Consider the following 27,259-nt stretch of genomic DNA (forward strand, 5'->3'; position numbering starts at 1 on the left):
CCTAATTACTAAGTTCTGTATAAAACCATGCAATTCATTATTATTTATAACCCCCTATCTGCTGTTAGAAGATGATTGATCCCATTTTTGTATTTGTTTACTCAAGATTTCTGTTTTATGTCATCTTGGGGAGTTTTAGAATGCCACTGTTGCCTCTTGCTTGCTCATTAGGGATACCATTATAATGTTATAATATCCAAATGTGGATTAAGCCGTTTTGTGAAAATATTTATTATTTTAAGTGTTATATAAACAAAATTGTATAGGATTGAACTACTGATACCATACACATATGATTTCATGCAGCAGATCTGTTTGTGCAGTATTTTTGGCAAAGGCAATTTAAGGCTTCAGGCAATAATATTCAAGAGGTAAATGTTAAATTGTGTCATTATATGGTTGATAAGGGATGTTCCACTTTTAAGCCTTTTTAATATCATTTGCTTCACGCCATCTCCATCAACTCGCCATATCAATTAATCACATATAATGGTATTCAATATTCCAAAATACCCTGACAGTGAAAGAGTATATATGCAGAAGATATGAAAGTACCTGGAGCAATAATTAACTCGGTAATAATTTGTGCCCAATATCAATTTCAGCCCGATTCCCTAATGTTCCATTAAATTGAAAGCGAATAATTGAATCAATTTTACACCTCTGCACTGAAAGGAGGTTAGCCTGATAGTGTACAATACAGCAGGACAATACCTCCTCAAGATCTACAGTTTAGCTATAGTGGCTACAGGAATGAAGAACTCGCCAAAAGCAATTAATAAATCTGAAAAGATGTATATTACTGGGCCATGAGTACTGCGTACTCATATACCTAGAAATACACAGGTCTACCACTTGCATGGTCCAGTAGTTTCTTTCACAGTGCTTTGAGAAGGGTAGGGCATATAGAGGTGAACCGCTCAGTCAGGACAGAATTGGGCTCATTCACGAAGCATGGCTGGGTATTTATATGGGCTCAGCACATCTTCATCCCACAGGCGAGAATTTACAAATAGAATCAAAATGGAATGCCTCGGCTTTAATTTTCTGATGCAGTGACCCGTTCCACTGCAGTGTAATGGGGGGTCCCACTGTGACAATTAGAATGAATCACTCCTGAGCAAAATTTGCCATATGGATTCATGCCTCATCAGGAAGTGAATTGACTTAAATGATTTCTCTGATGGAACCTAAGGACCCTTGCTCTCCCAGCCGGCGATTTCCAACCGTGCCCCTTCAGACATGTTGAGGATGATAACGTTGTAATACAGCTTTGTGCAGATTTTTTTTTTCTGCCCACATTTCTGGTTGTTTAAGGTCCTCATCAGACTTCCAAGTTCACATCATGAAGGACAAACAGCAGGGCAGCAGTGAGACTAGTCATTGTGTATTTTAAGCTGCATTTAAAAAGCTTTAACACATGCTGACACCGCTGTGTGATCACTCTGGCCGCATTTCTGGAAGATCATACCGGAATTGATGCATGTTGCATTCAGAATATTTCTCACATGAAGACACGCCCGTATATGCCACACTTTGGGTCATTTATTTGATTAAGCTTTTGCAGTCTGGATTTATGAGCTAAATGACTCATAAATATTTTAAATTAAGGTGCAGTCCATGGCATAATCTGAAATCAAGCCCTTTACAGATTTCTTGCACAATGTTCAAGGAAGATCTTTTAATATAGAATGTCATATTTATCGGAAGAGACAAGAATTAATATTAAAATCATGCAACATTAAAATATGGTTCTGTCTGTTATGGATGACCACAAAATTGGTCTCTATAATGAACCTAACCTTAAACTACTGTAACTACCACAAATCATTTTGCTCTGTGCATCGGAGAGGTGGCAGCATGTCAGCATTCTTTGAGGCAGTTTTTTTTAGGTTTTTAAAATAAATATATAAAAAAAAGAAAGGTCCAAAGCACAGGGCAGAATGGATTATAAAGATTTGCACAAACTTGTAGAGTCCATGGCAGCTCAGGTGTACAAGTGTCAAAAACGAACAAACAAATGAATGAAAGAAAGAAAGAAAGTTAAACTTAGATCACAAAAGAATGCAAAATAGAATAATTCTCACTAGTGCTCTCAAATGCATATAAACACTTTCTGGTTATGAATCAGTATTAATATATGACCATACAGTATGTGTTCTTTTAAAAGTGTATTTGTTAAAAGGGAAACTGATGTAAGGTATCCAGTTTAGCCTTCCCTACTACACCCTTATGTTCTTCAAACTAAACTGCTACACATTCAAGGTCACACCACATGCTACAGGACAGTTTAGGATGTGAGGGCTCATTTCTCTTTCCCCGTCTGAAATTGGACCAACATCTGCTCTAAATGAATCCTAATTTGGATAGTAATCTGCTGCTCCTTGGCTACAGCATTACCATTTTTAACAGGAACTCGTACAGTATCTTGTCTGTAAGTTGACTCTCTGTCTCAATATTCTACAGAATAATGATAGCTGTTATACAAGTTCATTTTAAAGAGATAGTATGTGTATGAAGGTGGCATGGTGGCTTAGTCGTTAGAACTGTTGCATTGCACCTCTAGGTTCTGGGTTCGATTTCCACCTCGAATCTGTGTGCATGAAGTTTGCAAGCTCTCCCCATGCAGGATGAGGTTCCTCCAGGTACTCTGGTTTGGCGTTCTCAAATTTCCCATAGTGTGTAAATGAATGTGTGTATGTGTGTGCCCTATGATGGATTGGCACCCCATCCAGGGTGTACCCCATCTTGTGCCCTAAGTTCCCTGGGATAGGCTCTGCATACCCTGTATACAGGATAAAGCAGTATAGACGGAGAGTAAGTGAGTACAGAATTTGTATGAATTAGAACAAGTAATGTCTTCTATACCACTACTGTACGATATATACAATAGGACGTAGAATGTTTACTGATGCCTTTGGCAATCCTGTAAGTACTTTGTAACTGCTTTAGTATGTGATGAAAAGAAAGGCGAATGCTACTCAAACAAGATTTTGTCAGACCAAAATACACCAGCATGAGGTGTAATTGCTTTGGGGACTGAAGTTTTAAACTTAAAATGTAATTAATTATAAGCCTTTTCCCCAAAGTAGGGGTTTATCACATAATAACATATCCTACAGTATGCATCTTGGGTTGTATTCAGAGTTGGCAACATACTGTTAGTTAGTCAAGTTCAAAAGATGCCATTATTTATTCAAATCTCCTTATTCAGAGTGTCACTACATGGGTTCGTAAGTTGATTTTATGGTTGGCTGATTCTGATTATTAGAATTTCCTGCATGCAGTCATGCTTCACAGGTTGCCAAATATTTTCAGTAGTGTTAGACCACTACCTTCAAAATCTTGCCCTTAGTCCCATAAAAAAAGTCGAAGAAAGAAAATGTGAGTCAAAAGGCAGATTTGGTGCTTGGCAAAACAATGTTAAAATTAAAGTATAAACGGGGGAGACTATTTAAAAATAATAACATAAAAACCCTAATATGTCCAAATATGAAAGCGAACATGCCAAGCTTTAAGATGAGATAGTGCCTATATATTGTAGGATGTAAACTTGGTTATATACTCATCAACTTAATTACTGCAAATATGGTTTCATTTATTAATATTCCTTAATAAATTAATAACACCCTTATAATTATATAACACCCTTATAATTAATAACACCTTTATAATTCGGATTTATTTTTTATTTATTTTTGCATATACCCCAGGAGACTTTGGGCAAAAGGCAAGCTGCCTCTATACAGGGTGCCAGTCGATCGCAGGACTTACTTACACACTCCTTTACACTATGTGCAATTTGGGAATGGCAATCAGGCTAATTTGGAAGAAAAAACAAAGTACCCGGAGGAAACCCACCAAACAAAGAAAGAACATGCAAAAATGAACACAGCCTGAAAGTGGGAATTAAACCCTTGACCCTGGAGGTGCAAGGCCACAGTGCTAACCACTACTCCACCATGTCACATATTTATATAAGATTAATTGCATATTTATAGACCTTATTCCTGTGGGGTCAGCTTGTCTGGATGCTGAGAAAAGTCAAGACGATAAAAATGCACAAGTACACTACAGTCCACTGCACACAGGGTCCAGCAGGCAAAGAGCCCAAGGCCACCGATCCGGGCTCCAAACTCCCCAGATCCCAATCCAATCGAGTACCCATGGGATGCACCAAATAAACAAGTCAGAAACCAAAGGATCCTCTGCCAACATTCTGGTGCCATACACCACAACACACCACAGAGGTCTTATGGAGTTATGCCGAGGGGCCAGAGATGCGCCACTGGCACAAGGTGAACCTACACAACACTAGGCTTATTGTTTTAAATTGTAATGTTATGACTGATGGGGGTAGTAAACTCATGTGGTCCAATTATAGCTTACCTTTAAGTATGGTAAATGTATTAATCATTTTATTCATAAAATAAGATCATTTCTTGGGTTCATTATGAAAATGCATGCAGCTTGTTTAGTCTATTCCTATGTCTTTTCTTAAGCACTATGTTTTAATTAAGCTACATTTCATTAATGCCAGTTAATGGGAAGTAAAAAAAAAATGCATTGCTCATGCTCTCTTTTAAATAATGGCAATAACATTTTCTTTATTTAGTTGCATGTTGCCATTCCATGGCATTACACTGGCTCATCACATCACTCATTAATTATCTGAGTGTTGTGCAAAATCAGCCTTGCCTCTCTATTCTCATAAATACATACAGTATATGTATTAGGTAAAATAATTGAAAATAAGGACTCCACTAAACTTAGTGACTCTCTTTGTCATTGGGATGTCATGCAGTAGAGGTCTGGGTTGGGCAGAGAACAGAAGGAATGTGGTCTAGCGGGGGGCTGCTTGTCTTATCCTGAAATCCACTGCATGCTGTGTTATTAGGCAAGTGCAGTGCAACAAGGCTGAATGGTTGCTGGAGCTCTGTCTCCGGGTACATCTAGTTATCACATCTCAGACTTGGCCACCTGCTGAGTTCAGAGAGCAAACTGCACTCTCCCCATGAGTCCTTAGTGACGAATATGGAAAACACACTCATGAATATTCATCTTGTGGCCATGATAAAAAAAAAAACAACAACAAAAAAAAACAATAAGAGTTGAAGAGTAGCATGGATTCCTGTGGAGGGTTGAAAGAAATACAGTAATTTAAATCTTGATGCCAATTGAGCTCATTTTTATTCAGGATAAACAAGAAAGGGCAGAGTGCCAACTAATGCACAAAAATGTGTAAAGGCAGACCTAATTAATTAGAAAAAATGATTTTAGTGTAATTAATTTTAAAACAATATACAGGTGGATAAAGAAATAAATAGGCGTCCCACCTTGTGCATTAAATTTGCTGGCATAGGCATCTGACCCCGGTGACCCCCAAATAAGTGGATAGATGATAGATGGATAAATACATATTTTATATTTACATTTTCGGCATTGGCAGCATGACCTTATCCAGAGTGACTTACATTCATCTTTTATATATATATATATATATATATATATATATATATATATAGAGAGAGAGAGGGTACTTGAGGGTACAGTGGCAGCTTGCTGTTACTGGGATTTGTGCTCATGACCTTCTGGGCTGTAGTTCAATGTATTAACCACTGAGCTACCACTTAATAAGTAAGCCAATAAATATTAAGTAGCAGATTAAATTTAAATTTATTTATTATATTTGTTCCTGATGTAGAACTGTCAGGGAAGCTGTACCCAAGAAATGCAAACAAATTATGATATAGAGATGCTGTAATTGCACTATTTTTGCTTTCATAAAAAAAAAAAAAAAACATTGCCAACATTCATAGTTACTTTAAAGTGAACCAGGTCTAAATAAGGAAATTTAATGTATATTATGTATTAATATATTAATATATATTATATTCCATCAGAACATCTCAGGGAGAACATCAAAAAGATCTGTCCTATCAGTAGGGGTGTTAATTCTCTGAACTGTCTCACAGAGTGAAGTAGGAAGCACATGTTTTAATATCTGATGCTTGCAGCCTTGCTGTTTGTCTGCCAAATGCCATTTTGAAAGACTCCAAGCTCTAAGTGTGTGGATTATGGCTGTCTAGATTTGTATAATTCCTGTGATAATAGGATAAAGCTGCTTCAGCTGGTGAAATCTGCATGGAGAATGGATTATTTGAATGTTTTCACCAAAGGGATGTTGAACCTGTGAGTTATCATCCTAAACAGACAGGTCCTCAAGAGGACACCTCAATTCCTCGGGTCACGAAGACCACGCTTTATGTCCATATTACATTGGATGAGTATGGATGATATAAGAAAGCATATCGAATATATCGGTCAAGTCGTACAGAAAAAAAAAACATTCTAGTAATGGTTTACTTTGAGCTTAGGCATGCTCCATGAAGCCACTGAAGTAGTTTGTGCATCTTTCCTGATACTCATTATTGAGAGAATGAGTATTTCCATGCATGCAGAAGCAATTACAGATCATTTTGCATATGTAATTTACACATCATGTCAATATGTGCTCAATTACAGCCAACAGTCTCGCACAGACATGGTACACACTTTGCACAATTACCATCTGAGGGCTGGATAAAGCACTGGCTGCGCCACTGATCCATATCTAAATCACTGATAATGCACTCATCAGTATTTGATTGTTTCCAACACATCGAATTTAACCATGATTATAGCTCAGTCCCCCCAAAAAAAGAGAAACTCTAATGGGATTGTTTGAATATACGATGACATCAGTGGTTTAGTCTGACAATAAAGCAAAAATGCATTCAACTCTATTAAGAGCTAAATATCTCAATACCAGTTTTAGAGACTCTGTGGAATTCTCATTACTCTGTTAATGCTGGGTGTATGATAATGAAATTACTTCTAAATGCATGTCATCAGCAATTATGTGAGAACAAAACGGCTAATAACAACAGCCTTAGGCGATTTGTTTCCCATACAATACAATAAGATTGTCCCAAAAGCTACTAATATCTGTAATGTTTTGCCCTTAATTTTTAGTATTATGTTGTTTAAAAGGAAGAATCATAACAATATGATCTGCTTTTTAACAACCTATGAAAATTATTAGCATGTAAAAAACCCACGTTGTATTCAGCCTGCTTATTTTGTGGTATTTTGTTTTCGAAAGTGATAACATACTGTATGTATAAAATGGTCGAATTTATAGGACTTTTGCAATGTTAGTAGCTTATGATCTGTCGTACAGTACCAAGTGTCCTAGAATAAAATTTCAAAGTATTGTATTTACCTACAAACGAAAAAAATTAATTTACTAACTAGTCATGGCTGTCAAGTAGAAGATTCTATGTAAAAAAAAAAAATTAGAACAAATGTTTTATTGTGACAAGCTGCAAAGTGCCTAAAGATACAATTAAAAAGTTGTTTATTTATGAAAAACCTCGGCAGCACCTCATTTCCTCGCTCGTCTGTTCAACCACTCAGCATTCAGCATCACTGGTATACTAATCACCGACCTGATCATCTGTCATCATCTCCACCTGTTTCTCACTGGTTTAAACTTTAAGTTTATTCATATGTCTGCAAGTGGATTCATAAGTGACTTAACAAACAAAAAACATTTTTATAAAACTGGTCAGTTACAGGGACTGGACTAAAAATAAGAACCACAAAAATAAGAGACAAAAAAGTGCTTCAGAAAGTCTGGAGAACTATTTCTTAAAACTGCTTTAAGTTTGGGACTTTGGAAGCAAAATACACTGCCCGACCAAAAGCGAAAAAATAAATAAAAAAATCGCCACCTGGATTTAATAAAGTAACTATTTAAGAGACTTCATTTGGATTACTGAAGTGATTTATATGGTTCAGCTGGCAACAAGTTATTTAAACATACTTAGTGCAATGAGAAACTTTTTAAACAACCATGCCAGGAGAAATATCCTGACGTGACATCCTGAAATTTATTGTTTTGCATTAAGTACTGTAAAATGCATTATTAAAACCTGGAAGGATAGTGGTCTTCCATCATCAATACAAGATCTTACAAGAGAAATTCATGCGGGTCTAAATGAAAAAAGAATTGACATTGTATAGGGTTATCAACAAAATGCCATGGCTGTAATCAAAGCAAAAGATGCTTCAACAAAATATTAGAGGCAACTAATAGACCACTGCTAGGCAGTGTATGAAGAAATGGGTTGTGGCTTAAGACTTTTTTTTTAATACCGTATATTTCAGTATTAAGTATAGTCTTAAAGGTCCCACACATCATATTTTACATTAAATGTTAATATAATTCTTTAGGGTCCTAATGAAAAGTTCTCAATGGTTGTGTAAAAAAACACTACTTTTAACTGGTAAAAACTAGCTCTGTTCTCAGCAACCTGTTTCAGTACATGGTCCTTTAAATGCTTATGATCTCTGCTGAGCCCGACCTCCTAGTTCTGTGGGGCGTGTCTTCACAACACACATGGGGTATAGCCACGGGAGTGTAGTCCAGTGCGGGCAATGCTTTGTGGGTAATGCAGTCCAAACTGGAAAACGCTGGAATATAGAGCCTGAGCCTGTTTTCTGAGTCATTTTTGGTTTGATATAAGTACGGAACCTACGCTTAAGTGTGTAATATCGCCTGACAACGGAGAAATAAAAAAAATTTCTCATCACTGCATGGGCATGAATTAACGGGCTGTTACGCTGCCGCGAGCAACAACAACAAAAGCGGAGAAACTTACTGAGAGAGATACGAACGCGATGTGTTTACTGATGTGTTTACATGACTTCTTAATCTTTGACAGACATCGTTATAAACCATCTAACGTTACAAAGCTAAGCATAATATAGTTTTCCGACTATGTACACAGTTTGCAACTAGACAATCACCTTAATCCATATTTTGTTATAAACAGCCGATTAGGGATTATATAGAGACGGATGTACATAGAGAAGAAGCCATAACCATGTTCTATGAGAGTAAAAGTTAACTTACACTCCGCATTCATCATGATTATTAGAAAAGGCGATCTGCAAAGATTCATAGAAAAAGGAATTACACTCACCGAGCCTGGTGAAGATGAAGCAGGAACACGAAGTTAGTACAGATCCATTTTTTAGGAGCAGCTTCCTAGTAAAACCTGCTTTATATTGACCCACGTTTATAAAGCAGTCTGGTGAAAAATGAATATCGCAAACATGAACGCATTTAGGTAAATCGGCGGGGACGTTAGCTTCAAAAACTAAATTCAGCCACTGCGTCCTCAGCGGCTCAGATGTCGGTAGTGAATAACGACCGCTGTGTTCACTATTACACCCAACAACTGTACACCACATTCACTTAGGCGACATTTTGCTCCAGCGGCGAAAAAAAATGGCCGACAGCTTCTTCTTACTCGGGGCGGGTCTTTGCTAAAACACCAGTGTCAATCAATTATAGTAGGAGCGGCCTCTTTTGGTGTGGTGTCACATCGACAGGCATTTGAGATTGGCCTGATTTTAGAAGGGGCATGTTATTGTAATAAATGAATAAAAGAAAATCACTGGGCGGCTCTTTATCATCGTAGAGTGGTTGTGTACACACTCTCCTAACACACAGTTCAGTCCAAACAGCTTAAAAAGTGCATGTAGGCCTGTATGACCCCTTTAAAACAAGCATGTAATTTATTAATAAGATGACAGAATGTGTTTTTGTGGGCATAATCATTTTTGTGCTAGTAATTCTATAAATATTATTGATTGTCCATGAATATATGCAAAGAAAATCACTTTTTTTTTCTTTGTAGCCTTAGAATAGTGATATTAGCCTCAGAATAATGTTTGATTTGGTGGAGTGTACTGTCAACTAAATTATTTGCACAATCATAAATGATAAATTGAGCTTGTAGAGGTTAAGGGCTTGTAAGAACACTTAACATGTTAACATAATAGTCATTGATAGTTAAAAGAATGTGTCATGCTTTTTTAAAATCATTTTGTATCAAAGTTCTTATTTGTGTTTACTCATTTGCGTTTCCTGATTCATATAATCCTAATATATTTATATAATCCTTATTCATTTATTTTTGACAAATGTATTGCTTTGTGTGTTCTGACTGCTGCTATGGACTTCGATGACTAGTTTTGGATCAGCCTAAATAAACACTATGTTAGCATATTCAATTGCATGCTACATCTTTAAAGTAAAACTTTGTGCACAGGAAACAATAAGTTGAGTTTTTACTTAAAGTTAAACCAAGGTTAAGGAGACTCATTGTGAAGGGCATGAAACATTGCTCAAAATGAGATCTTCTGTCAACTATAATTAAGCATGAAGCACATATTAAGTATTATCCCTGATGAATGACAGGCCTATCAGCAACCCTTAACATATGTTGGAATTCAGCATCATACCATATGGCACAAAAGACATGGATCATAATGCCAGATCCTACACTCAAGGCTTAGAACATATGTGGAAGACATTTAATATGGAAGCATGGTGCCACTACAGACACTGCACCAGAAAATTGCTCAAACAACATTTTTAAAAGAATTTTGGTGGCTGTGTAGGTGAGATATTTAATTAATTAATGTATGTTTAAAATATGTGTTTACATGTTATTGTGAATGATAATATAATAATAACAAATACGCTAAACTAAACATTAGGCAATAGATATAATTAAAATTTTTAAAAAGTACAATACAGATAATTGAATTCTTATATATTAGCTCAACAAACCCAGTCCAGTTCTGTAGTGTGAGTTTATTTCACAGTGCTCCTTCTTGGGCCAAACAATCATATTGCCTGCTTGCCCATGTATCTATCAAATGTCTCCAACCGCATTCTGTCAACATATGGAATAGGACTATTCTTTAGCTACTGATCAGCAGTGAGCGATAAAGGAAGCTTGTGGTTAGTCATCAAATCTATAAAGCCAAAAGTGTGCAGGAGAAGAAAAAAAACAGCAGAAAGCAAAGAACCTGATGACATCAGCAAATTCTGACATGGCTTAACTGACCTGCAACTCAGTGGTCAATTAACAAAAAAAGAAAGAAACCCAAATTGAATTTCTCCATGCTGATGTTAAAATCTAAACTAATGGTAATAAATTGGTTGTAAGATGAAGTTAAATACATATTAACCTGGTATTTCAAAATAGTTTACAAAAGACTCTTTTTGTTGTTTGCCCCATATAAAAAAAATCCTTTATTTATCAACTCAACTTTGTAAAATAGAGTGATAGGCTAAAAAAAATGTTTGTAGTTATAAAGCAATCCAATAATTAAAAAATTGCATGAATGCATTAAAAACATGGCTCAGTTAAATAATTAAAATACACTCCGGTAAAGAGCAATGTAAATGTATGAACCACTTTTATTGCATTACTGTAAATATTACAAGATATAATCATGATAAACTGTATAAACTAATACATCTTAACTGATAAAATAAACAGTTTATTGATTACTGGACAATGCTGTAGCTGAACCACAGGCTTTAACATACCAGAATATGGCCTGATAACCATGTTTGACCAGTGTCTATCTCTGCACCATTTATCAGTGGCTGAAACGCTAACACCCCAAAGCTCTGTGGCCCACCATGGCCTCATTTCTCATCTTAGAACTACCCGAGCAGTGACCATCCATGCACACAATACAAAGACCTCTGGGAATGTTTTAGAGCCAGAGTCTAACAGGGCATTCACCATGTAACCAAGGATACATCCATCTCCAAGCTTCAATAACCTTTACTAAAATAGAGTTGGAATAGGTTGATCGGCTTCCAAAGCATAGCACCTGTCCTCTTGTATGCTGGGAGAGACCCTTGGTTTGGCATTTCTACAGAAAAAAGGTTTTATGATACTCCAACCTATTACTCGTAGAAATGTATTTTATAATTTTTATTTTATATTGTAAATAATAGTAACTACAAGAAATGTTTCTTATTTCACTAAGATGAAAAGATGTTTGTAAACAAAGCAGTGCAACAGTGGTTCAATATACGGTGAAACCTCGGATGGCGACTAACGCGGTTTGCGAGTGTTCCGCAAGATTTTTAATACATTTTGGCTTGGAAAACGAAGTCATGGTTTATGAGTACCGTAAACTCATGCGCTTCCTGTTTTGATGTCGTGTGATCACAACTGAGCCAACAGTTTTTCTCTCTCTTGCGCTGTGGAATTGTGAGTATTTGTCTCCCCTGCTGGGTCTTAGTGCGCGTCTCTTCCTGTTATAATCAACATCCGTGCACTACTGTATAACACTGTGATCATGTGTGTGTGTGCGTAAAACATATTTTATTTCGTGTCTGTATGTGTGTGTGTACAACATGCGTGTAAAGCAAAAGCAAGTCTCATTAGAGAGATTAAAGATACATTTTCTCTCTCTGCTCAAGGCTCAACCTGCTTTAGTGTCTGTGTGCGCGCACGTCATTGGACACCGTGCCACACACAAACACACAGACCCCTGCTATTTTCACCTTCACAGACACACACACACTTTCTCTCTGTCGCGATTCGAGAAATACTGCTTTGTCGCGATTCTTTTCTGCAGGTAAATTGGTTTTATTTTTACTTTACAGCACTCCGTTAGTGTGTCACTACAGTGATTCCGTTATTTTGTCACTCAATCGAGTGTCATTAGAAAGATTTCTTGTGTATTTTTCTAATAAAACAGTGTTTTCGATGTGTGCGCCTGTGTGGGAAAAGAGTGAAGGGTAATTGCGTAAGACGAGAAGGGGGAGAGGGGAAAGACTCCTTACTTTACCTTTACACACACAGTGCCTGCGCGCACATATGCAAACACTTATCTGTATGGATTTATTGTGCAGTTTAATTTTTTTTTTTTACTTTATATTTTGTGTTACTTATTTTTATATATTTATTTTTTGGGGCTGTGGAATGAATAATTTGAGTTCTCATTATTTCTTATGAGAAAATTCTATTTGGTTTACAAGGGTTTTAAAATACGAGCCCACTTCCGGGGCAAATTATGCTTGTAATCCATGGTTCTTAGGTATTCATATTTTCTTGTTTATTTTATGCATAAAACCATTTCATGCTATTGGCAGATGAATTTTCTTATTTAAAAATGTATGTCTTTAAAATAAGGCATATAAATTTTTATTTATTAATTTTATGAATGATATACATCATGCCTGCATTGTATGTGATTAAAGTAATTTGTTCATGAATATGGATGCATTATCAGCGAATTTCTCACAGAATCACTTTGTCTCAATGCTTTTCCTAAAGATAGATCTCTATTATATTGGAAAATCAAATCAGATTCTGTCCGAAACATCTTATTAATCAATCAATACCAGATCACTTAAAAACCACATTATAGACTGTATACACTTTTTTTTGGTTTTCTGTTTTTTATTTTTAATTTGTAAAAAGATATGTTAACATATTTAACTTCTTTGCATGTTGATATCAAAAATGAGAGTTTATTGTTATCTGCTCTTAGGTTGCAAAATGTTTACACAAAGGAGTGCAGTGGTTTAAGACAATTCCCTTTTTAAGGCTATACACAATGCAAAGACATATTGGCATGAGGTATGTTATACTGTAAGTGGTACTCAATATTACAAAATGACATAAATACATGATTGTCGATTAAATACTAGACATTTACTGAGCTGTAAAATGCATAGGACTGTAGAAATACAGTATCATATTTATACTTATTTTCTCTTTTTCTTCCCAAATCCTTAAACTAAAACTGCTCACCCTGGAAGAAAATTGTCCTAAATGGGAAACACTTGGCATGCGGTGAAGATTGAAGGTTCAGACATTTGTTTGTGTGTCTTTGTCATTATCTTTTTTTTTTTTTCACATTACATTTTCAAAATGTAACCTGACACACAACCTTTAAGGTCTTTTTTTTTTTGCATGTTGCTCTGTAATGTATGATCCGAGCAAGTGAGAAAAGCATGAATAAAAAGAAAGAAGTCTGGGGGATGAGTGAAAAGGTAGATTTGCATGATTGCTTGAGAAGATGAATGATTTGTGTCTAGGAATTTGTGACAGCTATTCTGCCTGAGTTGTATGGTTATGCACACTAAATGCAGAATTCACTTGTATTTTACCTCACATATATAAAAAAAAAAAGTTAAATCTGCTAAAGGACATATAAGTGGCATGTCCTTGTTATATTTATGTATTGTTCCATATCTTTTAGAAATACTGTATAATGCCATACAACTAGTAACATGTGTAATGTAAGTAAAGTAAGTATGATTTTAAATATCCTTGCTTGCTTTAACTGCCTTCCCACACAGCCTGTACCTGTGACCTGTCTGCTCACACTGTATGTTCGAGCAATCGGGCATTGTTCATTGCAAATTCCAACCAAAAAAATTCAATTCAAATGAGATGGCTCCAGAGATACCCTTAACAATTTTCCTTTCTATAGAACTCATAAATAAATAAATAAATAAATAAATAAAACAATTATTGCTAAAAATGGTTGAGAAGACATGAGTGAGGTACAGTATAAGCGCATTAAGATGGCATCATGTAGAAATGTGTATAATCAGACTGCAGACCTGCTCACACTGCAAGACAGTTTTTTATAAGGCAGAAACGAATCTGATCATCCAAGAGCCATATCATCAGCTATTTGGGGACTAATTGAGATCGGACCAAAATTCACCTGATTATAAAAATAGTCTGAGGAACTAACCTGGAAACTTTCCTACATGTTCTATAAAAGTGTTTGTCTTGTGCCTTTACAGATATAGTTTTGCTTATCTCAGCAATACAGTAGAGAAGAGAGCAAATGTTAAGTTTTACTAAGTATGTAAATGTAAACATAATTATTTAAAGTCACATTTAAATTAACCAATATACCTAATAAAAATATTAATTTAATAACCCACTTCACTTATGAATCTTTAATTATTATTTATTTACTCATATAAAAAAATATATATATTAGCATCTACTGTAAATAATTCAACTACTACAGTAAAACTAACATAAAATTTAGTAAGTCTGCTAAAGTCTGGACTCAATAAGGATTCCTGAATTTTTAATGTGATTTTGTTTTCTGAAATACACAGCTATAGCTGATAAAATAGAAAGGCAGGTTCATAAAATTTGAAGCATAACCTTGTTTAGAGTATTATTACTGTAGCATTGTACATTTCCTTTCATTGGCACAGTTCCAGCATGACCATGTTCCTGTGCAAGCCATAGTTTGCCATGGTTAGAGTGGAAAAACTCAAGTAGCCCTCACCAAAATTATCCCTCACCTAGGCCCAAGTGAAACGTTCCAGTATGAACTGAAACACAGAATGACCTCTTTAATGCTCTTCTGGCAGAATACAAAAATCCCAATGGGCAATTCTGATGGGAAGGCTTCTCAAAAGAGTGGCCATATATTGTAGCTGTTCCTGCAAATTAACTTCACACTATAAAATGAATAATATTTATTTCAAGATTTATAAAACCAAATATTGAAATAATTGATCAATGGGAATATTTCTTTTAAGTATTTGTTTATGTGTATGTTTAAGTGTGTGTACTTGTAATGTTCATGTGTCTGTTTGTGTATAGGTTTTTAAGGTAAATTCATGGGTCTTAGGTCAGTTGGATTGCTCATGAGTAATTTTGTTTATTCATATTTTATATTCTTATACTTTTTCTGAGGTCTTATGCAGGTGAACCACCACAGCAAAAATGCAATTTATTTCTGACCCTGCACATGATGGCAAGCATTGATAGTGCCAGAGGCACACACGAAGAGCATTGGCATGGCACCAAAGAGCCTGCTATTTATGTATGGAATATAAATAAAATATTTTGTGTGCTCTCTACCAGAAAAGTTGATCTTTTCAAAGTAGCACACAATCATACTTATTTGTTGCATATTTTGATATGTGTGGATCAACGTCCCTGTGTGACTAGTAAATGTTTACTATTAAAACTTTTCACTTTACTTTTATTTGTAGTGTGTGTATAATAAAAAAATGTATATATATTTAATTACTTTATTACTGAGTACAAAAATAATTAGATTTTCAACATCAGTATTTCACCTTAAGTTAAAAGTTAAAGAAAAATATTGTTTGACAAAAAAAAGCAGCACATTATATAAGCAAACACTTTTCAGACAAAAAAAACGAAACAGAAGTTGCTGGATTTTGTCTATTTATTTCATCACACTCCCAGTGGGTCAGAACCAGTACAGCAGTTGGTATTTGGTAGCATTGCCTTCATATCGTTTAACTTGGGTCAGAAGTTTTGTGTATCAAATTTTAGCCCATTCCTCCTTACAGAACTGGTGTAACTGAATCAGGTTTTAAGGCTTGCTGCTTGCTTGAGGGTTTCCACTGGATTGAAGTCAGGGCTACTCCAATACCTCGACATTGTTGCTCTTAAGTCATGTTCCCACCACTTTGGAAGTACGCTTTGAATCATTGTCTATTTGGAAGAATCATTTCAGGAAATTTCTTTATCGCCATGTCCAGCTGCAAACAAAAGTACACATCTACTGCATTGTCCCATGGTGTTTATACTTAAGTAGTATTGCTTGTATAGATGAATATGGTACCTCCAGGTATTTTGTTATGGCTTCCAAAGACATACAAGACTTGTGGAGGTCCACAATTGTTCTGAGATCTTGGCTGATTTCTTTTCATTTTCCCATGATGTCAAACAAAGAGGCACTTAGTTTGAAGGCGGACCTTAAAAACATCAAGAGGGACACCTCCAGTTAACGATCGATCGATAGATAGATAGATAGATAGATAGATAGATAGATAGATAGATAGATAGATAGATAGATAGATAGATAGATAAAGTAATTAAAGGGAAATTGTAACAGGAAAATGTAATTGTGTCACATGTATGAATTAGGCTATCAGAAGCTTGCATTGAAGAAAGGAATTTTCTAAGCTGTTTAAAGGCACAGTCAACATAGTGTATGCAAGCTTTTGACCCACTGGAATTTAGTATAGTGAATTATAAGTGAAATAATCTATGCATAAACAATTGTTGTAAAAAGTACTTGTGTTTGCATAAAATAGATGTCCTTGTCAAAACTATCATTTGTTAACATAAAATCTGTGGAGTAGTTAAAAAATTTGTTTTAATGACTTCAACCTAAGTGTATGTAAATTTCTGACTTTGATTTTATACTAACTAGTGCTAACCATTTTGCCACTGTGCCGCCTATATATATGCTTTCAGAGAAAGCAGATTCATATTAATAGAACCATCCAGGTAAAATTTTCAAAACAGAACCATCCAGGTAGAATTTTCACTCTTAGATAATTGTACACTGTAAAATGTCCATCTATATTTAATTTTTAGATAGTACACTAACACCAAACAATACTAAACAGTACTGATAAAAATATCATGCTTTTATAAGCATGATATGTACAGTACAGTATGTATAAGATTACAGCAGGAGTTCTTGAGTAGATAAACTGTTAATTGAAGTTTCTTGCACTGTTTAAGTGCCAGTACACATTTGAGCCAAAGGTTGACCATGGAATATTGAACACTCTTAAATAAGACACTAAATCCAAATAATTGCATTTTCTCAGTATAGCGCACAGCTGTAGTAGCAAACTTCCGTAGATACAGTAGCATTGTTATTCATCACAAGTGTACGGCCATGACTCAAAAGATACAACCTGGTTATATTTCTCCAGTGGAATGTGTGCAGGCACGTATCAGTGTTTCTCGTGGCCCTGTTAATATGGATTTGTTTGGTTGATGGGCAGTAATGTCTCAGGCTGACGTAAAAGGCATTTTACACTCTCTGGGATGCTGGATAGCACCTCACCAAGTGCTGAGTGGATTAATGGCCACCCATGTGGACGCAGGCACCAAATACATTCTCTCTAGCCAGATCATTCAGCTTGTCCTTGCTGTATTGATCTGCACGTCTCCCATGTTCACAACTTCCGCATTCTTGCTCCTCTGTTTGACAGGAAAGAGATTTACCAGTGGGATGAGATCAGAGAGAGAGAGAAAGCTATAATTCTACAGGGAAATTACCAGTAGAAGATTGATATCCATGGAGTGTTTATTGGGCAGTAGAATTAGCCTTGTTGCACTGCGGATGCAGAGGTAAGTACATCTCAATATTATCCAAGTTAATTGTATCAGTAGAAGGGCATGTTAGGTACTGCAACCCCTACTGTACTTTCTGGATTAAAATCATATAGCCACATTTTTTGTTCATTAAAATATCAATATAGTATAACTACTTATTATAATAGTATCCCTCAATTTGGTTTTATTATTACAGTTACAATTGTTTTAGCATATAGTCCTAATATCTTCTGTTTTTGGATTCATTGGTCTTATACAGTATGTGTTAGGAATTCATGTAAAATCTGTAATCTTACAAAAGTTGGTCAAATTCAAAAAGGTATAGTTAATAAGGTAATAAGTTTTTATGTTGTGGTTGTGCTGAATACAGCACAGAATTATGATTCTCTGCAGCCACCTCTCCCACCTGACGACAATACTCATATCACATGAATGTTTAAATCAGGTTCATGCTTTGATTTGCTGAGCACAAGTAATGAACTCATGAACAGTATAAAAGATTGAATTCTTTGTCTAATGTCTGTTATAAGTAGCATCATTATTAAACTGAAAGTTAGACAATATTTGGTTCCCTAAGAAGGAGCCCACCAGACAAGGCATACTGTACTTTGCCTGCTGTTCAAGGACCGCCTGCTCTGGACAAGTAAGGAGACATGGCCTAGAAGTTTTTGTTTGCATGTTTGTTTGTTTTTGTCATGGGAGGACTATAGATTCTGCATCTCACCTTATTATGACACTTACATTTGGACCAAATTGACATTTGGGTTTAATAAGAATGAATATTTAGGTGATATTTGAGAAGCACCTGTTGTCTAGCGTCTGCTGTGAGTAGTGTCATTAATGTTGTTTTTATGCCATGCAACTTATTATTTCATGCTTGTCTAGCTTGTGTTTGTGTTATGTAGTCCTAGTCTCCATGCATGTGTAACTTAAAATAAAATACTCTGCATTTGCATTCATTTTTAACCAATTCATTACTGATCAACCATCATATTAAAAAAAATGAGAAGTGAAGTGAATAACAATGATTATTTTAACTGTGGCACTTGTCACAAGGTGGATTATAGCAGTAAGTGGACAGTCAGTTCTTAGTGTTGATTAGTTGGAAGTGGGAAAAATGGGCATGTGTAGGACCAAACTGTGATGGATAACTGCATCAGAGCCTCTTTAAAAGTGCAAGTCTTCCGTGGTGTTTCTGGTATTCAGTGGTAAGTACGTACTAAAAGTTGATCAAGGAAGGACAACTTATAAACCAGCAAAAGGGTCATTGGCACCCAAGGTTCACTGATGCCAGTAGGGATTGAAGGCACCTGGAGCAAAAACAGCTTATGTTGGCTATGAAAGAAAGGTGTTAAAACAGAAAATGCAATGTTATGCTGGGAAACCTTGGGTCCTGGCATTCATGTGGATGTTATTTTTACATGCATTACCTACCTAAACATTGTTGCAGACCAGGTACACACCTTCATAGGAATGGTATTCTATAATGACAGCAGAATCAGGCTCAGGTACTGCATATTTTAGCATTGCAGTATTAAAATGAAACAACAAATGCATGTGACTGTAGTTATTCCATTTGGTACAACATTCACATTCAATAAATAAATAAATAAATAAGAGCCTACCTTACCCACCAGCCAAACTACCTACATGCTTTTCAGTAGCTCCATGTAGGGCGGCTGAAGCGCAGCACAGAACTCTTGGCCTTATACATAATCAGTTTCATTGGGCTCCCTTCCTTTCTTAATCCATAACTCTCATATTTCATTTTAGAATTAAATCATTTGGGCCCTGGGTTGTCGGTCCCACCCACACCCCCCACTATGATGCCCCTGAGGACACTAAAATGATGTACACACAGAACAGAGAAAATTACTTGCATCGTACTTTATATACAGTATATATATTATATATTTGCATCAAGTTTAAATTATACATAAAACAATGTATCATTATTCATATTCATAACAAAACTCAGGGGCTAACAAACTTGATTAAGAGAGAGAACAACAAAATGAACACAATAATATATGAAATGCAACAGTCATGCAGGAGCCATGGTACACAGAGAATGTACACAGAGGACAGCAGGGAAACTTGGGTCATTCAGGAACAGATGAAAAAGGAGAAATGAAGGTATTGTAAATTATAGGACAAAAAAAAGTCAACAAAAGTGAGTGAAGAGAAGAATAATAAAGAACATACCAAATATAAAGTTGGATTGTGCTGTTTAAATGATTGTGAATCTCTCTCTGTTCCTTTCTCTTGCCTGCGTGCAATTCTCTGTAAAATCCTGTTTGTTAAAATTTGAGTGTTTTATGAATATTAAAAGTGCTACAGGATGAAACTGATGCAAATATTTAAATGTAACTGTAAATAAGTATCACGCTTTTTGCATAATACTATGTCACCGACCTCACTTACCATTTTAATGCTCCTGCTGGTGTGTAACTTTGCTGCAGTCTGTAAATGAATTTTATGTTGATTTATTTTATTATATTGTTTATCGGTTCAGGACTATTATGACTGTTCCAATTATTGTCCCTTCTAGTACGTTTGATTGCTGCATTCACACAGCTGTAAATGTGTGTTGATTTCATCCCGATTGCAGAGTACCAGATTATTCTTTCTCTTCAAAGAACAAAGTGACAGAGCATTGTGCCAGTGTGCTCCGGCCGGTCTGCATGTATGTACAGTATATGAGGAACCATGTAGTGATTTGACTTTAGAAAAAAAGATGTTGGTAACTCATCAAAAAGAGGCTGGAGCTCAGTGATTTTGCTTGCATCACAATTGTTTTGAATATGAAAACCTGTGAAATTTGAGAGCATGTAAAAATGAGTGATTGCGTGAGACTCGTGCGCGATGCATGAGGGTTCTCAGCTTTTGCTCTGACATGCTCACTAAGTCCTCTGGAAGCAGTGAACCTAACAGAAAATTTTATTTAAGTGTATATTTTCAGCCTCATGCCTCTTGGGATAGGTTCCAGGCCCCCCCCCGCAAAGACGGCACCGTGGTCCAGTGATTAGCACTGTCACCTTGCACTTCCAGGGTATGGGTTCGATTCCCAGCCAGACTCGATTCCTGTCTCTGTATGCATGAAGTTTGCATATTCTGCCCATGCTTGGTGGGTTTCCTCAGGGTACTCTGGTTTTCTCCCACTGTCCAAAGATTTGCAGGTTAGACTAATTGGTGTCCCCAAATTGCCGTAGTGTGTGTATGTGTGTGTGTCCTGTGATGGATTGGCACCCTGTCCAGTGCCTCATGCCCTAAGCCTCCTGGAATAGGCTTCAGGTCCCCGCGACCCTGAATACAGGATAAAGTGGTATAGCAGATGAGTCAGAGTAAGTGAGTGTATATTTTTCAGTAGGCGAGTTCTGAATGACATTCAATCACATTCAATCTCATGTTACAAAGGAACTTTCTTGCAGCAGTCATCAATGAAAATGTCCTGATTAACCCAAAATAAAGACCAGGTGTTCCTGCCGTCTTTTTGGTTTCATGTGACTGCTGAAGTCACAGTCTGCAAAAAGCTTGCAAAGCATGTACTGTATCTCTCATGAGTTGAAAGGCAGGGCTATACAAAAATTTACAAAACATTAGATGTACCATGGAACAAAAAACTGGCTATTATCGGCAAATGGAAAACATGGAGCTCAACCATAACACCACACCAGGACATCCTTTCATAATGCATAAAAGGACAAGACAAAGACTTACCACCGGGGAGGAAACAAATCCAACAGCAACATTAAAGTAGCTCCAGGAATTTCTGACAAGTACTGATTATTCTATGTGATAAGCTTTCATATTCTCCACATCTGGTCAATGGGATAGAGAGGCTAGATTTCACTTCATTTAGGAATGCAATGTTCAAAAAGGATATTGGTGTGATGGTCATGCACATTTGAAATATAGGTATGTGAATAACTTAATACCTGGGTATTTAGCCCAACTTATTTATTCGCTACAATGTTTATCCTATGCCTGAAGCGTATCCCAGAGAACTCGGAGCATGAGGAAGGGTACATCTTGATGGAGTGCTAAGCCACCACAAGCATACACACTCACTCACACACTTTTGGAAATTTAAAAATGGTAGTTTGCCTACCCTGCATGTTTTTGGACTGAGAAAATCTGAGGAGAAAGCCTGTATACCTGAAGAAAAACCTCCAAGCACCGGCAGAACATGCAAACTCCTTACACACAAACCCGGGGAAGGCATCAACACCCATTCCTGGAGATGCAAGGCCACAGTGCTAACTACAGCCGCATTTTGCTGGCTAACATTATTCATAAAACTCGATAAAAACTATTACGATAAGTGAATTATTATGATAATCATATAATATTACATAGATGTCTATATTAGCAAGCCAGCATGGTGGCCTAATGGTTAGCACTGTCTCTTTGCTCTTTGTCTCTCCAGGGTTAGGTCTAATCCTCAGGCAGGTTTGATTCCCGTCTCTGTGTGCATGGAGTTTTCAAATTCTCCCCGTGCTTGGTAAGTTTCCTCCTGGTACTCTGTTTTTTTTCCCACAGTCCAAAGGCATGATTAGGCTAATTGGTATTCCAAAATTGCCCGCAGCATGTAAGTGTTGTGCCTTAAGTCTCCTGGGTTAGGCTCCAGGTGAGAAAGATGATGAGTGTGAGTGAGAGCGTATATTAGATAATATCCTTTCTTATAATTGCTTGCTTGACATCACAGTAAAAAAATACATTGATTGAAGTACCTCAACCCACCTATAAAACAAAACGAGACTACATGTGAGCTAGATTTATATAATGAATTTAGGGCAAATTTGGCAAAAACACACAATACACTGGGTGTTCTGGTACCTTCCTGTCATGGCCAACACATAAATTGTATTGCGTTGGCTTTTCTGTGGGATCAGACTGGACAAGCTTGTTTTTGATCCCAGAGAACCTGTAAGTTGTAATCATAAAAAAAGCCTTTAAATATTAAATTTTACATGTAGTGAAACTACAATACATGAGATTGTCCCAAAAAATACCTTTATGATCCCAATTCTGATTTAATCGTCTGCCCTATAGGGGCTAAATTAACAAGCACAAATAGTTCCTCTGAATTGTCAGGCAGTTGCTGGTCCTTAATGCCAGGAATATTGATTTGTTCGCCGGTCTTAGAGATAACTTGCTTTATAAGTAGCAAGAATTCCCAAAACCTACCATTTTGAGTTATCAGGCAATAAGACAGTTCAAATTGATAAATGAACTTGCAAATTAATATGGTCATATAATTTGGTATTGTAAACAGTTCAGCACTTTAATTGCTTTTTTGTCCCAGTAGTCCTGTAGTGTTTTTTTCATTGAGGAGACTGTGATTTATTTGTGCTAACATGTAGAATCCACATGATCCTCACGGTGTGTCCACAATCTTCTTCTTCTTCTTCTTTTTTGATGATATCCTTCTATGTGTTTTGCTATATTTCCCAGATTATTGGCTCGAGTACAGCAGGTTGTATTTGCCCAAGTCTTCATAAGTCCATAGAAAACAAAGAAAACAAAGAATGTGAATGTTATTAACATCCAAAGTGCACTAGAACAAGCATGGAACTTTCATCCAACTACAGATCAAATGCCGTTGTTCATATGCAGAGGGAGAACATGCAGAGCAAACCAGTCCTGACCTTTTTGGCCCCTTTTTACAATCAGTCAGCTTAGCTTTGGTTCTCATGTATTCCTAATGAAAGTCCACTATATAGCAATTGAGAAAATTCTGCAGCTGAGACCATAGGGAGAATGTGAGTAAATTTCAGTCATAAACAGTGTTTTTCTCCTCTCATCTTCCTTCACCGACCTCGTGAAAATTGTCCAAAGCAATTTTCCGTAATAAAAGTACTTTGTGGCTGGGGCTGAGTTTAAAAAAATATCTCATAAAAAGGGAAAAAGACTGTTTGGCCACAATATTGAAGCACCAGTGGTGAAGCTGAGGTTCAGTCATTTGGACTGATGTGCTAGTATCTCCAACATGAGAAGCTTTGATTTTGCTCTTCAAACCAGTCTCAGTTTGAATGCAAAACATATGAAGTGGAGTCCAAAGAGTGGATTTTATTCTTTTTTCTTTTCTTTTTTTTATTTTTTATGCGTGCTCCCAATGTGAAACGTGTCATAAATTATCGCAGTGATTGTGTTTACCTGCTCATCTGTGATTGATCTTTGTGAAAGAGAACAAAGTAATGTATTTGCATGTTAAAGGACACTTTTAGAGAGCAGTAATTATCTTCAGCGTGCAATGCTATTTACTTATCCATAATTTATTTTCGGCAAGGAAAACATGGCCAGGGCCACAAATATGTTGCCAAGTGCCAGTTAAAATTTGCAGTTAATTGAAATTCACATTTGCATGAACAAAATCAAACACTCATTTGCATACATGAGCTGATGAAAGAGATAACTGCTAGTGTTTGTACTCTGTATTCTGTCGAAGCCCGTCTGCTAATTGCTAAATGGTGTAAATAGGGGACGATGTACATTACTAAACTAATGCACACAATGCATCAAAGTAAATGTTTCCACTTAAACAAACTAGTGGGTGCTCTGGCTGTTTTTTTTTTTTTTTTTCTTAAAATTGAAAATAAAGACTTAAATGTTAAAAAAACAAAAAGCGAAAAAGCATCACTATGGATGGTTGCTCCATTTAAAAGATGCCCACACCCTTGTGCAAGCTGTGTTTGGTGGGGGTTTACAGACACACACACACACACACACACACACGCACGCTCATCAATTCCATAAGGAATCTGTTACACACCCCAACTGTAGGCTCCCTTCACTACATGCACCTAATTAATGCATGGTGCCTCACAGGAGGACACTGGGCTATCGGCCTCGGCTCATCCGCCCCCTACTCCCCAAGTAACACTCTTCAAAAAAAAAAAAAAAAAAAACATGATAAATGACTTTGATTTAAGGAGCTGCTCTGTGGGCCTCAACCTGGTCAGGAGGGCTGACACTCTTTTGTTTGATATCACACCATAAACCGCTTCAACCAGCAATTTCCACCAACCTATAAACACTAATGCACAAGCCTTGTCCAGACCACATAGATTTGGTCAATTATGTGTACCAACATTACAAAATGCATTTATGTTTAACAAACCCAGTGTTGCTTATGCACTAGTTCCCATCTGTATTTGCATAAACTGGTAGAGTGATAATTCGGTAGGTGATTAAGGTCACTGTGCTTTAAAGTACAACATTGGATTTAGGAAAATCTTTGAAATTTTTTACCTTATGCTCATAGTGGTAAATCACAAAGCAGTATATTATACGTACAGTACTGTATGTGTCTGACATAGAGCTACAAATACACTTTGACAAAACAGTTGGCTAAAAAGATGGCTTGATGCTTGTTTAGCGTTCTTTAGTGCCTCCTTACTCCCTAGTTACGATTGAACATTTACTTTACAAACATAACAGAAAAGCTTCTAATGCATAATAGCTCTTAAATGTGTATAGACACATTACAGAAAATAATAAAGCTAGAGTGGACGCAGCAGAGCCGTTTCATCTACAAGTGAATACATCAGGGATTTTAGCAAGTACAATTTAAATCAAACAGCCAAGTGCATTATTTAATTTGTTGTAGAAAGCTAGTAAGGTGGTGATAAAAGTAATAGATGATTTGTGTGTAATTAGTTATCTAGGTTTATGCCAGTTATAAACTTATGAAAGTTTGAAAATAGTTGTGCTCTGTGATTGAGGTATTGAACTGTTTTTGCTTTACACAGATCAGCCATTACATTACCATATTACCATTGATTATCAGTTTAAAGATTTACCGATGCCCACAAAGACCAACAGCCAGTCTGTCCTGTCCAATCCCACAGAAAAGCCAATGTAGGACAAATTGATGGAAAAAGTCAAGGCTGACCATGATCAAAGGTTATCAGAATCAAGAATCAAGATCACCTAGTGCACCACAGACCAGGATTCAGATTCCCCAGATCCCAATTTGATCAAGCCATACCCTACATCCTACAAGACCTGCTGCAAACATCCTGGTGCCAGACACCACAGAACACCCCTCCAGAGATTTTGTGATGTCATGTCCCAAGGGGCCAGAGTTGCCCATGTGGCCCAAGGGAAACCTACACAATACTGGCCATAATATTTTCCGTTGTAATGTGGCTAATTGGTGTATGATGTAAAATGTGTCCAAAAACAGGCCATGCAACATGATCAGACTTATCAGGGCTATACTAAAAAAAATAAAATAAATTGAAACCTCTTCCCTTCTTTGTGAATACAATCAGGCTTGTGAGTTATATAGTAATGTGGTATGATAATGTGCATATTTTTTAAACTGCTGACAGTATTTATTGGTAATTTTTATCGACTACCGAAATGAACAAATTTAACATTTTATGTAAAAAAAATAAAAATGATAATAAATTTTAAAAAACTCCATTTGCTGTACCGCATTCCCACATGACATGCAAGCCTTATTGTGCTTACAAGAAAAAGGAACATTTTCAGTGGCCTCGCAAGTCTTATCAATTGTTGTGAAAAAAGTGAAAAAGCTTTACAAATATAGTGTGCTACATTTATTATGTTAAAAGAGAGGCGAAAAGCGTCTATATGTTTCATTATATTGATTTCATTCAATTTCATTCAGATAATGCAGTGGTAGAGATCAAAATGCATTCATGCGGAACATGAGAGCTGATATGCTGCTATGAGGAGTATGCTCGTGTCAGAACATTGCTGTTCAACATGTTGTACAGTAGCTTTACTTTTTTTTCCCTTTTTACTGCATTTCTATTTTGTAGTTCAACATGTGGCAGTCATCTCTGACAGCCCCCTAAGTGTAGTTTGACAGGTCTGGAAAATTAAAAGACATATTTGTCTGTCTGACTGAAGCATTCTGACCCAGGCATGCAGTATACGCATTCATCTGAACTTCACTGCAGGCTGGCTGGTAATTGAAAAGCATTGCTCAGTGTAGCATATATACTCACCCATGCATTGAAGCTACCATTACCTTCCCTGTGTGGCCTGAACGACTGAAGTGGCATGATAGGAATCACTAATGATGTGGAACCTCACACTTGAATCAATGCGAAAGGCTGAGTGATATACGACCCAGAGGACATATCACATAGGAGCTTCATAGTTGTTTAGCGTGCTTAATAACTTCATTGTCAATGCTGTATATTATACACACATTTGTGGGTAAAGGCCACAAGAGGTGTTTAATTTATAAATGC

This window comes from Clarias gariepinus, chromosome 13, assembly GCF_024256425.1.
Source record: "Clarias gariepinus isolate MV-2021 ecotype Netherlands chromosome 13, CGAR_prim_01v2, whole genome shotgun sequence".
Classification (NCBI taxonomy): domain Eukaryota; kingdom Metazoa; phylum Chordata; class Actinopteri; order Siluriformes; family Clariidae; genus Clarias; species Clarias gariepinus.